General features: G+C 50.0%; 1 long non-coding RNA gene across 2 annotated transcripts; it reads left to right on the top strand.

Annotated features, from left to right (window-relative positions):
- The first annotated feature begins 1,788 nt into the window (after nucleotides 1-1,788).
- On the top strand, nucleotides 1,789-9,361 carry LOC133338985 (uncharacterized). Of its 2 annotated transcripts, XR_009754641.1 has the most exons (5): nucleotides 1,789-1,815; nucleotides 2,367-2,499; nucleotides 3,529-3,655; nucleotides 6,498-6,554; nucleotides 9,062-9,361. It is a non-coding gene; the product is annotated as an uncharacterized LOC133338985 (long non-coding RNA). The 2 variants fall into 2 exon arrangements; XR_009754640.1 differs by lacking the exon at nucleotides 1,789-1,815 and having other exon boundaries at nucleotides 2,302-2,499.
- The last annotated feature ends 2,336 nt before the right edge of the window (nucleotides 9,362-11,697 follow it).

Here is an 11,697-nt window from a genome sequence, read left to right as displayed (position 1 = left end):
GACTCACTCACTCACACAGACTCACTCACACAGACTCACTCACTCACACAGACTCACTCACTCACACAGACTCACACACTCACACAGACTCACTCACTGACACAGACTCACACTCACACAGACTCACACACTCACACAGACTCACACAGACTCACTCACTCACACAGACTCACTCACTCACACAGACTCACTCACTCACACAGACTCACTCACTGACACAGACTCACTCACTCACACAGACTCACATACTCACACAGACTCACTCACTCACACAGACTCACTCACTCACACAGACTCACACACTCACACAGATTCACTCACTCACACAGACTCACACAGACTCACACACTCACACAGACTCACACACTCACACAGACTCACTCACACAGACTCACACACTCACACAGACTCACTCACTCACACAGACTCACTCACACAGACTCACTCACTCACACAGACTCACTCACTCACACATACTCACACACTCACACAGACTCACTCACACAGACTCACACACTCACACAGACTCACTCACTCACACAGACTCACTCACACAGACTCACTCACTCACACAGACTCACTCACACAGACTCACACACTCACACAGACTCACTCACTGACACAGACTCACACTCACACAGACTCACACTCACACAGACTCACACAGACTCACTCACTCACACAGACTCACTCACTCACACAGACTCACTCACTCACACAGACTCACTCACTGACACAGACTCACTCACTCACACAGACTCACATACTCACACAGACTCACTCACTCACACAGACTCACTCACTCACACAGACTCACACACTCACACAGATTCACTCACTCACACAGACTCACGCAGACTCACACACTCACACAGACTCACACACTCACACAGACTCACTCACACAGACTCACTCACACAGACTCACTCACAGACTCACTCACACACAGACTCACTCACTGACACAGACTCACTCACTCACACAGACTCACACAGACTCACTCACTCACACAGACTCACACACTCACACAGATTCACTCACTCACACAGACTCACACACTCACACAGACTCACACACTCACACAGACTCACTCACTCACACAGACTCACTCACTCACACAGACTCACACACTCACACAGACTCACACACTCACACAGACTCACTCACTCACACAGACTCACTCACTCACACAGACTCACTCACTCACACAGACTCACTCACACAGACTCACACAGACTCACACACTCACACAGAATCACTCACTCACACAGACTCACACAGACTCACTCACTCACACAGACTCACTCACTGACACAGACTCACACACTCACACAGACTCACACACTCACACAGACTCACTCACTCACACAGACTCACTCACTCACACAGACTCACACACTCACACAGACTCACACACTCACACAGACTCACACACTCACACAGACTCACACACTCACACAGACTCACTCACTCACACAGACTCACTCACTCACAAAGATCCCCCGTATATCCTGAACAGACTGTTGGGGCAAGTGCTGTTAGCGAGCACCTATGCACGGCACACGAGGGAGTGGGTAGCCAGGACCACGCCCGGCCGCCTTTGTCTCCCTAGTGACGATGTTTACACAAAGCGCCGCGCTAACCGCTGCACCGCCGCTCCCACTGTTACAGTGCAGCACTGTCCCCAGGTAAGATGGGCCGCCCCGCCCCCACGTGACTCGGCGTGCGCACTCGGCACGTGGTGTCAGCACCACGTGGTGTCACCCAGCGCGCGCGGTCTCGCGCCGCCATCACTGCTCACGGAGTCGCTGCCGCGTGAGTCTCTGGGCCTCTGTGTGAGTCTCTCTGTGAGAGTCTCTGTGTGAGTCTCTGTGAGAGTCTCTGGGTGAGAGTCTCTGGGTGAGAGTCTCCGAGTCTCTGGGTGAGAGTCTCTGAGTCTCTGTGTGAGAGTCTCTGGGTGAGAGTCTCTGAGTCTCTGTGTGAGAGTCTCTGAGTCTCTGTGTGAGAGTCTCTCTGTGTGAGTGTCTGTGTGAGGGTCTCTCTGTGTGAGAGTCTCTGAGTCTCTGGGTGAGAGTCTCTGAGTCTCTGTGTGAGAGTCTCTGGGTCTCTGTGTGAGAGTCTCTGGGTGAGAGTCTGTGTGAGTCTCTGTGTGAGAGTCTCTGTGTGAGTCTCTGGGTCTCTATGTAAGAGTCTCTGGGTCTCTGTGTAAGTCTCTGGGTCTCTGTGTGAGAATCTCTGTGTGAGAGTCTCTGGGTCTCTGTGTGAGAGTCTCTGGGTCTCTGTGTGAGAGTCTGGTTCTGGTGCAAGAAACACAAGAATGAAGCCTGCCAATGCCCCCCTCTGCTCCACGTGGCATGGCACTGCAGCAACTCCCCGCCCGTGTGGGCCCGTGCAGTTGCACCGCCTGCACACGCGGCAGGAGACGTGGCCGCTGGTGGTGTGCCGCGTGCTCGTAGTTTTAGTGGACTGTATCGTCCTTGCCCGCACAGGAAATCAAAGGTAATTGTTTATAGCACGGCCTACATGCGCGTGCGTTTTGTGTTTTAGTGTTTGTTCTTGCTCCGCACATCAGATTAGCACCATTGGCTACGTACGGTGCGAAAGAAGTTAGTTTAAATTTCTACATCCGTTAAAGGAGTAGATGATGGAAAATGTAAAACTGAAGTCTCGCGTAAGGCAGTGTGGCGCTTACAGAAAGACACGCCTTTAGCTCGTGCAGTTACAAAGTCGTCTCAAGGAGACGCCACATGAAGATGCGTGAAGGTAATTTAATTTCTGACGGGGAGAAACAGCGGCAACTCGAAATATAAACCATTCTTGGGAGCCTCCCTTAGGTCAGTTCGGCCTTAAATGAGTACTCGGTTCATTGCGAGTGTAGATTCGGGAGACAAAGACGGCTGTGATTCTGCTTACACGACCACTAACAGCACGCTGCTGGCCTTCATAGAGGCTCACACGCTACGCTTGATGTTCAGAGCTAAAAGTAGCGAATTGAGTCCCCGAAAGAAGATCTGAGCCGGCCATAAAATAAGGGACAATAAACTCAGAATAGTTTTTTACGCTTTTCATCGTCAACGCCTGCTGTTGTATCATTTCAAGCGGCATTGGTTCAACACAAGCATGTAAGAATTGTTTCAATACCACCAGGTAAATTAGTTGCTAGATGTACTGTTAATGTATGAAGTTCATAGTTTAAATAAAAGTAATCTAATGTCCGCGATTTTGAATTATCCGCGGCTGTCCTCCCTGTCAGCACGAATAATCGATAATCTACTTTATTAGCTGACGTCCAAAGAAAATCCTAAATGAATGAAAATCAGGTCTACGATTGTCATTCAATTATAGACCTGATTGAATGAAAATCAGGTCTATCGTCATAATTACAGACCCCTTAATCTGTGATGATGACGAGGAGTGGCCGCTTTCAAATGGGAAAAGTCGACGCTGTCTTTGCGCGTCAGGTGCTGCCTTAGCACTTGTTCTGATCCCATGCCTTGGTTGGGATTTTAAAAAATGTCTGTTTCCCAGTGGAGCCTGGGACGCGTCACGCAGCCGCCCCTACCTGCTGCCGGTGTGCGGACACGCGTCTTGTGTGGAGCATGCCTGCAGGACAAAGGCACGCGCGGGCTGCGAGTTTGTGTGCCCGACCTGCAAGGTACAGCTACGACAGTCGTATGGCCACGTTGTGTACGAGTGTGTATGTCAGGGTGTTTGTATCTGCCTGCATGTGCACAATAGTGCAGCGGTTAGCGCTACGCTGCGCTACGAACCCGGCGACACGAGTTCGATTCCCGCTCATGGCCGCCAACACTGGTGACGATTATATGAACCAGTCCTGGACCTCCCCTAAAGTTGACTCGGCGTCAAATGAGTACCTGGTACAGTGTGTAAACAACGCCACTGGGGAGACAAAGGCGGCTGGGCTTGATGTTGGCCAAACACCCTCTCGTGCCGTGCCGGCCTTCATGGATGCTACTCACTATCGGCACTTGCCCCAACAGTCTGTTAAGGCTACACGGGGGATCTTTGTCTTTTGTATGTGAACGTGTTATCAAAACGCCTCTCGGCTGGTTTCGTGTGAAGTCCCCAGTGGTGTAACTGGGTGCTACTGCAGTGGATAAAACAACCTGCAAATATGAGCCAAAGATTTATTTGTTAACAGTGAAAGCGAAGTTTTTCAGGCATTGTCAAAAACATTTTGCAAGGGACCAGAATGGATGAATCCGAGTCAACGACACAAGATGTCGCTTGCTTCTGTCTGTGATTTGCAGTTACGAGTTTTACTCACTCTGCCACGTTTGCAATAGTTTCCTTGTATTTGGCAAGCAATCGGAGAGGGACAAACGGTGATGCCATCTTTTTTGTACGCTTTCTCTTTTGAAAATGTTGCTGCTTGACATTTTAATGGTACACTACCAAGCTGTCAGTTGAATATGTAGCAGGCTTTCGCGACCAATGTCCATAATCGAGGTTTTTGGGTTAGATTGCGTAAATATAATAAATGTCGTTAATCCCGGCACCACCCAATACGGTCAATTAGTAAGGTTTGTCACGTAACCAAAACATGCCAATTCATGACTAGTACAGCTCATCGTTGGAAAGTAAAGATGTATTAAAATACAGGAAAATATATTGTTATCCGGCATTCTACAATCTGGAATGCTCTTCACTAACCAGCATCTGTCGTAAACGGCAATGCGAATCTTCCTTCATGTACAGACAGTCCACAGGTTGCGAAATATCTGACTTGAGGAAATCTAACCTAATGGGAATGCTTCCATAAATCATGTAACAATAAAACATCGATATGCAGACATTCTTGCGTTAATTACATAAGCGCAAATATTGCAGCACAGTGAGGTTTGCGGATGAATACCGTGGAGCGAGACGTAAGGCGAGGGGCAACCTTACGCCTCGCTTGAGCTCCACGAGGGTTAAGGCATTTATTGTCGTCTTATGTAAATCTTTCATTTCGTAGCATTATGTCATTGCTTGTTTTATATTCTGAAAGCTTGTTTTTCCCCATGTTTCTATTGCTAGTTTTCTTCATTTAAGTTTATTTCATGAGTTTTTTACTGTATGTACTTTATTTAACAAAATTCTACTTCAGTTGCTTATGCACTCAGCCCAGTATCAAGGAGGATATCTGTGTTGTGTCCAGCCCCATGGCAAGGGGGGGGGGTATCTGTGTTTTGTCCAGCCCCCTGGCAAGGGGGGGTATCTGTGTTGTGTCCAGCCCCGTGGCAAGGGGGTATCTGTGTTGTGTCCAGCCCCGTGGCAAGGGGGTATCTGTGTTGTGTCCAGCCCCGTGGCAAGGGGGGTATCTGTGTTGTGTCCAGCCCCGTGGCACGGGGGGTATCTGTGTTGTGTCCAGCCCCGTGGCAAGGGGGGTATCTGTGTTGTGTCCAGCCCCGTGGCACGGGGGGTATCTGTGTTGTGTCCAGCCCCGTGGCAAGGGGGGTATCTGTGTTGTGTCCAGCCCCGTGGCAAGGGGGGTATCTGTGTTGTGTCCAGCCCCGTGGCAAGGGGGGTATCTGTGTTGTGTCCAGCCCCGTGGCAAGGGGGGTATCTGTGTTGTGTCCAGCCCTGTGGCAAGGGGGGGTATTGGTGTTGTGTCCAGCCCCGTGGCAAGGGGGGTATCTGTGTTGTGTCCAGCCCCGTGGCAAGGGGGGGTATTGGTGTTGTGTCCAGCCCCGTGGCAAGGGGGTATCTGTGTTGTGTCCAGCCCCGTGGCAAGGGGGGTATCTGTGTTGTGTCCAGCCCCGTGGCAAGGGGGGTATCTGTGTTGTGTCCAGCCCCGTGGCAAGGGGGGTATCTGTGTTGTGTCCAGCCACATGGCAAGGGGGGGGTATCTGTGTTGTGTCCAGCCCCGTGGCAAGGGGGGGTATTGGTGTTGTGTCCAGCCCCGTGGCAAGGGGGTATCTGTGTTGTGTCCAGCCCCGTGGCAAGGGGGGTATCTGTGTTGTGTCCAGCCCCGTGGCAAGGGGGGTATCTGTGTTGTGTCCAGCCCCGTGGCACGGGGGGTATCTGTGTTGTGTCCAGCCCCGTGGCAAGGGGGTATCTGTGTTGTGTCCAGCCCCGTGGCAAGGGGGGTATCTGTGTTGTGTCCAGCCCCGTGGCAAGGGGGGTATCTGTGTTGTGTCCAGCCCTGTGGCAAGGGGGGGTATTGGTGTTGTGTCCAGCCCCGTGGCAAGGGGGGTATCTGTGTTGTGTCCAGCCCCGTGGCAAGGGGGGGTATTGGTGTTGTGTCCAGCCCCGTGGCAAGGGGGTATCTGTGTTGTGTCCAGCCCCGTGGCAAGGGGGGTATCTGTGTTGTGTCCAGCCCCGTGGCAAGGGGGGTATCTGTGTTGTGTCCAGCCCCGTGGCAAGGGGGGTATCTGTGTTGTGTCCAGCCCCGTGGCTAGGGGGGGGTATCTGTGTTGTGTCTAGCCCCGTGGCTAGGGGCGGTATTGGTGTTTTGCGATGACGCCTACTCACACCTTCGTCTCCTTCGTCAGGTCCCCGGCCTCCTTCTACCTGCAGCCCGACGAAGCGCTTGGAAATTTCCTACCCACGTGAGCATGACCGCTCTCCCCCTCGCCTCTGCGGCCGCTCGGCTCATCTCCGTGTGCGCGATAATGCGTGGTGACATGTTTATTGCATTTCTCTTTTTTTTATACTAACTGCTATAAACTAAACTTTTTTATTTTAAGTGCCTACTGAACTATATAGCTATTTTTCAGAAGTGACCTGGCTACTGTAATAAAAGACTTCGTTGGTCACTGTTGGTCTCCTTTGGCCTTTTATTTAGTTTCTTTCTCCGCACCCCGCTGGTCCTGTCCGCGGACCAGCGTCGTCTAGCGCGCGCCCCGCACGCGCGACCTCATCGGCTCCTCCACTCTTCCTCACACCCCGCTAGTCCTGACAGGGGACCAGCGTCTCCTCGCGCGCGCCCACGCACGCTCCTCCGTTAGCTCCTCCACTCCCGCACTCCGCTGGCCGACGGCGTGCTGAAGGTCCTTCGGCCACGTGGCCGATGGTGCAGATCTCCTCTCACCACCCAACGTGGCTCAGCCTCTTTACTCCGCAACTCCCCCGATCTCTTCCGAGCTCCCACTTCTATCCTCTCCCCCACGTGACCCTGACTCCTCCCCTTCCGGATCGTCAGATACGGCCTTCCCATACTGCCCTGCTGGCTCCACCCCCATTCACCTCGCTTCCAATTGGAGCCGAGGTGAACGGCGGCCCCTCCCACACGCCCCCCATACCGGGCTCCGCCCCCCAATAACCCGGGCCGTGTGATTGGGCCAGAGCCCAGCAGCAAACCCCATTTACGCTCTCATTTCACTACAAATAATAGTTCAACGAAGGGGCTTATGTGCAAATTTTAATTAGCCAAATACTATTAAGGCATCTTGAATCTAAATGTAGAGGGGAAAACCAGAGGACCCAGAGAAAAATCCACGCGACTGCGGAGGGAACATGCAAACTCCAAATTTACAGCAGGCGTCAGGGTCGGGATGGAACCCACTGCCCTCCTGTATACCACGCCACCATGACACTATACTGCCAGCCACCGTCCAACATTCACAAGGTTCAGAAATTCCCTTCGCGGCCTGCGGAACACGCTGCAGATAAAGTTATATAGGGCGGGCACAGAGTACCCACAGTTCCCAGTGTCCACCCCCTACCCACAAGCCTCACCCTTCCCTACCCACAAGCCTCGTCCCTCACCACTCCCTTATCACAATCCTCACCCTTCCCTACTCCCTACCCACAAACCTCACCCATCCCCTACCCACAAGCATACAGGCACCACTCGCGTGGGCGCAACGTGCACAGGTGCAATGAAGGCAGGCCCAATACATAGTGGCATTGCTCAAGATTGCTTTATCAGATCCTCAGTAAGTCTGCACTCCAGCTAACATTGTAGATCGCGGCGCAGACAGCCGAGTTACATGGAAGCGCTAGAGTTTGCTCTACACGGAGCGTTAACGGCCCGCCTCCATTCCGAGCATGCGTGGAAGCGTGCTCAGCAGCGTCAAAGCGAGCCGCCGTGAGTTGGGCAAGAACGTTGACAGCCCTGACCATGTGGAACATGGCTCGTTCAGATGGCGCGGCGACTCTCGATCGCGAGCTTTCACTCTAGCGGCGTTGTGACTCGTTGGGGCCGCTCCGTGTCAATGACCCGCGGCGGTCTCGACTGTTGCCCAGCCCAGGACTCTGGGCCTCAATAGCCTATGCAGAGCCAACGCCCTCCAAAACGTTGACCTGCAGCATGTTGCGTGGCAGAAAGGGAATTGCTGAATGTTACGAGGAATGTTGGACCAGTGGCTCGTGGTATGGACTAGAGCAGGGGTCGGGAACCTTTTTGACTGGGAGAGCCATAAAAGCCAAATATTTCTAAATATATTTCATTGAGAGCCATATAGTATTTTTAACGTATAATAAATTAAATATGTCTTACTTTTAATGCGACTTCTGGTGCTGCATGGTTTTGCTGATGGCCTTGTAGTCTGGTTCATACGTGGTGAGGTTGAGCTTCATGCAGGCGTGACCCGTGAAATTTATCTTCAAAACTAATTTCTGTTTACTTTAAAATGACACAGTATTATTAAACAATATCACAAGTATTTTAAAATCAGTTCCAAACTGATTTTTTATTATTATTATTTTTTCCAACTCAAAATTGTCTGGGAGCCATATGCCGTCACCGGAAGAGCCATATATGGCTCGCGAGCCATAGGTTCCCGACCGCTGGACTAGAGAAACAAGTTTTCCATTCATGAAAAATGTAACGTGATCTATTTGGTGTTTGAACATCTTAAGACATGTTTTATTGCCAGAAAGGGTAAAACTTATTGTTATTCTTTATACTTCGATGCTGACAACAAGGTCCCATGACAAGTTAAAAAAACAATTCCACAAATGACTAAACTCCCTAAGTCTTCGTAACAGCCGTGCTTCATTGCTTTGTGTAGCAGCGCCACCGTGTGGATGGAGCCTCATAGCACTTGGAGTGTGGCATTTTTTTTATTGTGTGTGGACATCGCGTTGCGGCCTGTGTGTGCGGGGCGTGCAGGCTGAAGGAAATGCTGGAGGAGCGATTTGGTGGGAAGCCTCGGCCGCTCTACCCCGAGCGGTCGCTCGCGCAGGGCGGCCGCGGCGCTGGCGTCTGGCACCGATCTTGTCGAGGGCTCTGTACAGCACAAACCACTGCACCTGGGCCACGGTCCGAATCCAAAGCCTCCGTTCTGACGGTCAGATTCAGGTCTGTTCCCGTAGTCGAGTTCACGTTTAAATTTATGCTGGGCAATGAGTTGATTGAAACCTAGAGATGTAAAATAGCAGACAGGTCACTTCTGTCACCAGGCCTTTTAGCTGCGTTCCCAACCAAGGCTTTTTCTATTTCCACACCTCCGATTAGCACAGTTGGCTATGTACGGTGCGAAAGAAGTTCAACATAAATATTCATAAGTTTGTTTACCCCAAGAAGACCTCAAGCTTTCACGACCATTATCCATAATCGAGGTTTTGGGGTTAGACGACGTAAATATGAATGTGTCGTTCAACCCGCCACTGCCAACAGCCAATTACTGTAGTGAGGTTTGTCACGTAATCAAAACGTGCTAATTCGTTACTAGTTCAGCACACTGGTGTGTTCGAGAGTAAACCCCCAACATTTACAATTCAATACTCTTTGGTTCTTTTGGTAAAGTCACGTAGGTATAAAATAAAATTTACAATTCGAGTACGACGTTTTGTCAGTAATTCCAACTCACATCAACAGGCGATAGCCAGGGTTGTTAAGAGCGAAGCAGGAGGATTTCTCAAGAGATAAATGTGATGTCTCACTTGTGGGGCAATTAGGCCGAAGGCCGGGGGGGGGGGGTTATAAATGCATATAAATTACAATGGATATCCAATATCGGTTGGGTTATTCATAGGATAATCAACAGACATACATTCACATTATGCATGCACACCATGCATATCCATCCTGCCGTTTTTGGTTGCAAGAAAGACGGGTTTTTTTTATTCCAGCGTTCAGATAGTTGCCCAGTACCAGTTACGTTGCCATGGCGTGTTGTAGGCTGAAGCATTGACGCTAGAGGATGACCGAAACTGAATTTCTGGTTTCGGCCCAAACCGAAACCAGACCGAAAGTTAAATATTGGCTTTTGGCCGAAACCGAAGCCGAAACCGAAAGTTGAACTTCACTTTCGGCCGAAACCGAAAGTTTAACTACACTTTCGACCGAGACCAAAACAGAAAGGTTTATAACCAAAGTTACCGAACACAAGATTTATGAAATACTAGCTTTACTACCCGGCTTCGCCCGGGACTTGGATTCACCACGGCCGGCTGCCTTTGTCTCCCCAGTGGCGATGTTGACACACCACTTACTCGTTTGAGGCTGAGTCGACCTAGGGGAGGCCCAGGACCAGTTCAAATAATCGTCACCGGCGGTGGCCATGAGTGGGAATTGAACTTTGGTCGTCGGGTTTGTAGCGCAGCGCGCGAATCGCTACGCAGTCGCTGCCCCCCCCTACATACACACAGGATAAGGACAAAAATCCACCATGTAGCCTGTGAGACTGTAGGGGGCAAGTGCTGTTAGCGAGTACCTATGAAGGCCGGCATGGCACACGAGGGGGTGGGTGGCCAGCACCACGCCATGTTCGTAGCGCTAAGCGCTACACATGCGCGGGTGACATGACAGATGTGACGTCACAGCTCGCTTGCCGTGCAAAATATATGCATTATTGCACCGCCCCCCCCCCCCCCAAAAAATAATACCAAAGTGTATGCATGGTGTACAGTATGGAAAGTACCCACATGGCAAATTTAAAGTTTGTTGCATGTCAGGAAGTACGCTAAACATTTTGAACAGACACATTCACAAATTTTCATTTTTTATATATAGGTCATGATGCAATGCTACTTTAATAAAATATGTATCTAGAACTAATCATTCAGAGCCTGCAGTAAGAGTCGTTAAATATCAAATCTTTAGGTGTTACTTAGTGATTATATCTAAACAAACGAATGTTGTAGTTAAGAAATACCAGTTTTTCCGCATTCTCGCCCAGCAGGTTGCTGTTTCTTGCATCAGAATCGACTTTAGTGATTAACTGCTCCGTTTATTAAGTTTAATTTTCTACTTCACTCAGATTCGTAATTTTGTTATCACTAATTCGCTACGTAACTATTAACTAACTGAATAACAATATTGTCAGATTTCGATTTAAAGCTTTCGTGACTACAGGGATTCATCTTCTTGGTTCTTTCGGTAAAGTCACATAGAAGGGAAATAATAAAATAATAAAAATAAAACATAATAAAATAATTCTCACGACGTTTCGGCCACAACGCAAGCAGCTGTCCTCAGGTGAAGAATTCTTCATTTTTTTATTATGTTTTATTTTTATTATTTTATTACTTCCCTTCTAAGTGACTTTACCGAAAGAACCAAGAAGAATATTGTCAGACTTCGAATCTCGGTATCAACACGCGTATAGACTGAAGAGAACGCAACACATAAGCCAAGGCGGGCAGGCGGCTGGGAACAGACAACAACGGCACTTTGTTGTCGTCCCGCCAAAGAGACTCCACCCACGGATGCAAAAGCAGGCTGCCGTCTGTTGACATTAACAGACCATCGTTGCGGCTGTAACCTCGCTCCCAAGCTGCTGCTGATGTGTTTTTGCAGCCTAT

Source organism: Lethenteron reissneri, unplaced genomic scaffold (assembly GCF_015708825.2).
Source record: "Lethenteron reissneri isolate LAM-NWPU_2019-01 unplaced genomic scaffold, ASM1570882v1 scaffold_1639, whole genome shotgun sequence".
Taxonomy (NCBI): Eukaryota; Metazoa; Chordata; class Hyperoartia; order Petromyzontiformes; family Petromyzontidae; genus Lethenteron; species Lethenteron reissneri.
Note: the sequence above shows the minus strand (reverse complement) of the source record. Positions and strands in the feature narration are given on the sequence as shown.